A 3,952-nucleotide genomic window follows, 5' to 3' on the forward strand; every position below is an offset into this window, starting at 1 on the left:
AATCTTCATCTATCGACATGCGTTTCCAAATTTTTAGGCTGCTTCTATTAACAAAAAGAATTATAATGACCTTCAGGAGCTTCAGCTGAGTAAGAAATAAGAAATCTGGGACAAAGCAGCAGCTCCAAACTTTAAACTCTTCCCTGAAAAACGCAGTGAATTGTGACAAGATATTAGGAAACTTTTTCTGTAACATTTTACCCTTCCAAAAACATATGAAAGAAAGCACAGTGAGGGCGAGTCCTTGGATTTAAGAGAAATGACACAACTTTGCAGTTTCTGGGAACTATCTCACAGGTATATTGGACTATTAATTTCATAAAATCATAAAACCATAGAATCACCAAGATTTGAAAAGACCTCCAAGCTCAGCTAGTCCAACCATCCACCTATCACCACTATTTCCCACTAAACCACATCCCTCAGTACAACACCTATACATTTCTTGAACACCTCCAGGGATGGTGACTCTACCACCTGTTATGGTGGTCAGTAACTTGTGGAAATCCAACAGTTTGCTGCAGCAGTCTGGGCTACTGAGCACAGAAGGCACCATCTGACCTCCATGGTTGGGCTTGGTTGGTGTGGACAACATCTGAGCTGCAGGGCAGGAGCTGCTGCCTGCAATTGCCCACGTTTTCCCATTGATGATATAAACATGCAGAACCACATTAGCAGGCAGAACTACGATGTGGCAGCCTGATATGGCTAGGTGGGATGAAACCCATATTTCCTGTTCACGGCAGAGGAAGTTTCAAGAACTTTCAAACTTCTCATTGTTGTAGTAATTATACTCCAAAATAAGTAAGGAGCTTCTGGTGTCAGTGCATGGGATGATTTCAAACAAGTTTGCTTATCATTACTGTTATAATATTTTTTAAAACCCTGCTATTAAACAGAACCAGCATGTAGATGAACAATAGAAATGAACATAGGACTGGAGCATTAACACAGCAGACTCCAAACTCAGATTTCTCATATGAGGAGGAAAAGGTGAAGCATTTCACTTTTTTTTTTAAAATACATTTTCATCCACATTTCAATAAGCTTTCTAAAAACATAAAATTGTATAAATTTTCTAGGACTCTTATTTAGATTTTCTTGTACACTTACTCATTTACTAGAATCCATAAAATCACTTACATGGAAAAAAAAATCAAAATTCTGTAATATTTAGGTGAGTTTTGCTTACAGATATGCCCTCAAAGCCCTTGCTCTCCTATGTGTACAACCATACACCATTATCACCACTCTGTTGGTTGGGTTTTTTTTTTTTTGTACCTCACTGTCATACTTCTTCAGTAACTATTTCCCTACTTGCGTTCTGAAGTATTTTATCAGTTGCCCTCACTAAGCCAGCTTATTATGCTTAAACCAACATAAAATTAAATTAATGCAGATCTTTTCCCTGCCACTATGAGTGTATTTCTCCAGCACTTCATTACATCCTAATAAAAGTCTTTGAAAGCACCAGGTAGACACAGATCTGAAAGAAACATAAAACACATGCATGTATCCTGATGGAAGATTATTGTGCCCTTTAAAATAATAAAAATAATAAAGTAATAAATACTTTGTGTTAATTTTTATTAGGTTCCTTGCACTTGAAGATAAACGGCCTTTTATATTAATGATAATAAGGAAATAGTTTACCTGTAATGGAATAAGAACAAATTACGGAGTCAGAGAAAGTATCTTTCCCAATTTTCTCTTCTTCCCTTTTACATGTAAAAGCTTTCATGTAGTAAGCATCAAATAAAAGGTTATCTAACTTTCCTCTAATTTTCCTGCTTGAAAGCTGGTTTTTTTTTTCTTTCTTTCATTTGATAAATCTGCAATCTGTAATATGCATATTCAGATTGTAATGGTTAATTCATTTCCTCCTCAGGTTACATGCGTAATGACACAGTTACACAATAATTCATTTTAAGAATTTTGCTGTGCTTGACCTGCTATGTACATTATATAAAAATCATGACCATCCAGATAACATTGGACACTACCGCCTTAGTTACCCTGCTGGTGGTCGTATTTCTCCATGGCAGTAATTTACCAGAGACAACAAGGAATAGAGAGATAATGTCTTAGTGATGCGCCTTTTGTGATATGAGTACACTGGCCCTAGATATACACACACTTTTTTTTTTTAAAAAAAACACAGATTTCAGTTCCTAACCCATCATACTATGCTGCAACTTGTTTTATGTGCTCTGAAGCCCTCAGGTAATTTACCACACTTTTTGCTAAAGACAGGGGTAGGTAAAAGCAGATGACTTGAGAATATTCAGAGGTGTGTGGCAGTCACAAAAACTAGGGAAATGCAAGCATGACTTACATCATTCAGAAGATTATGCTGTTTGTATAGGTTTTATCACTATATCTACACACACATACACACACATTATATATATGAAATATGTATGTAAACTGGTATAATTTAGAAAAGTTACAGTATTCCTCTCAGAGGAATTTAAAACTTAATTCTCATAAGAACTATGCCAACAATGAAGTATTTAACATAAGATATGTTAAAGACTAGTGGAATAGATATGTTAAAGACTAGTGGGAAAAAAAAAAAGAACTGCCTTTTTCCACTCCCAAAATCGAATAAGTCAGGTTTAACAAACTTCCTTTATTTTACTCATACAATATAAAATTACCTTTGATAGGAGCATCTGCAAGCAGTGCCATGGGAACACCATCATGTATTTCACATCTCTTCCATGCCATTTGGGAAGACAACACACATCATCTTACAATGATGTTCTGGCTACAAGATTTAACTGCTGTATGAGCATTTATTGAACACACCTGCAAGTATGTATACACATTACATACTGTCCAACACTGATTTCTTTTCAGAGAAGAAGAAAAACTTCCTACAGAGCTAGCAGGAAAAACAACTTCAGCAAGCGATCAGTTTATCATAGTGGCTCTCACAGTCAAAACTTCTCCTCCAGGCTGAAGTGCAGAGTATCAAGGAAAGCAGTCCAACAGCTGCATAAGGTTATTCCTGTTTCCACATGTTAGTAAGTCTGGTTTTAAGAATTAACACGAAAGTCACCAAAGTTAATTGTGTTGGAATCCATAATTAATTCACCCTTACACCTGGCCTAATAGGAGGATATTTGAGGTTCACAGGTGTTTGAATTGCCACATCTGCTTTAAATCAGAGAGATCCTCATACAAGATGAGTTTAGGAAAAAAGCAGGCAAGGACTGCTTTCAGCATGTGGCCCAGAGTTCAGGCTGGTGTCATAGCTCTGCAGATCAGACCCACAACACAGGCTTAAAGGAATGCAAGTGCCATATTCCAGCTAATCTCAGCATATGTGGGAAACCCTAAGTCTATGCTTAAACTTAATTTTGGAACATGTGCTCAGTATTTTGCATGCACTGTGTGTTTTTCTGGGTAGGAATAGACAAATGCTTACCTCAGTACTCTGGTGAACACCAGATGAAGTCTTGTGATTTCATCTACATGTATTCCAGTTTGGAGATGCATTAATGGTCTCAAATCATTACAGCAGTTTCTAAAAATAAAAGAAAAAAACTCTAAAAAATTGCTATCTAGGTTGTAATGCTTTAGCCTGATTTCAAACAATTTCAAATGACAAGTGTTTCTATCCACTGTGCTCCTGTTCTCTTATCAAGCCACGGCTAATCAGTTAGCAGCTGCCCTGCTGCTAACTCAGGCAACAAACCACTCGTGACTTCAGCAGATGTTCTGCTTTTCATGCCGACAGGGATATTTACTAACAGTTTTTCTTGTTACAGTTTTCTGTCTCAAAACATACTCCTCAGAATCAGGACTATGCTACATTTAACCATTTAGAGCCAGAATACCCATTTGCTAAGTTTGGCACCTGCTCCGAAGCTACATGACAAGATTTTTGTCAGAGTTGAATATTTAAGCTAGGACCACACCCTTCAAAATAAGAATTCATTACTTT

The 3,952-nt window shown here is 36.8% G+C and overlaps 1 long non-coding RNA gene across 1 annotated transcript in view; it reads right to left on the reverse strand.

The window, feature by feature from the left end:
* Positions 1 to 426: 426 nt before the first annotated feature.
* Positions 427 to 3,952, reverse strand: part of LOC109368000 — a 4,692-nt gene continuing 1,166 nt past the window's right edge. The window contains exons 2-5 of the long non-coding RNA XR_002115634.1: positions 3,434 to 3,532; positions 2,661 to 2,811; positions 1,574 to 1,653; positions 427 to 1,486 (exon numbers count right to left, since the gene is read on the reverse strand). This is a non-coding gene — a long non-coding RNA (uncharacterized LOC109368000). The remainder of the gene's footprint in view (positions 1,487 to 1,573; positions 1,654 to 2,660; positions 2,812 to 3,433; positions 3,533 to 3,952) is intronic.

Source organism: Meleagris gallopavo, chromosome 5 (genome assembly GCF_000146605.3).
Source record: "Meleagris gallopavo isolate NT-WF06-2002-E0010 breed Aviagen turkey brand Nicholas breeding stock chromosome 5, Turkey_5.1, whole genome shotgun sequence".
Lineage (NCBI taxonomy): Eukaryota > Metazoa > Chordata > Aves > Galliformes > Phasianidae > Meleagris > Meleagris gallopavo.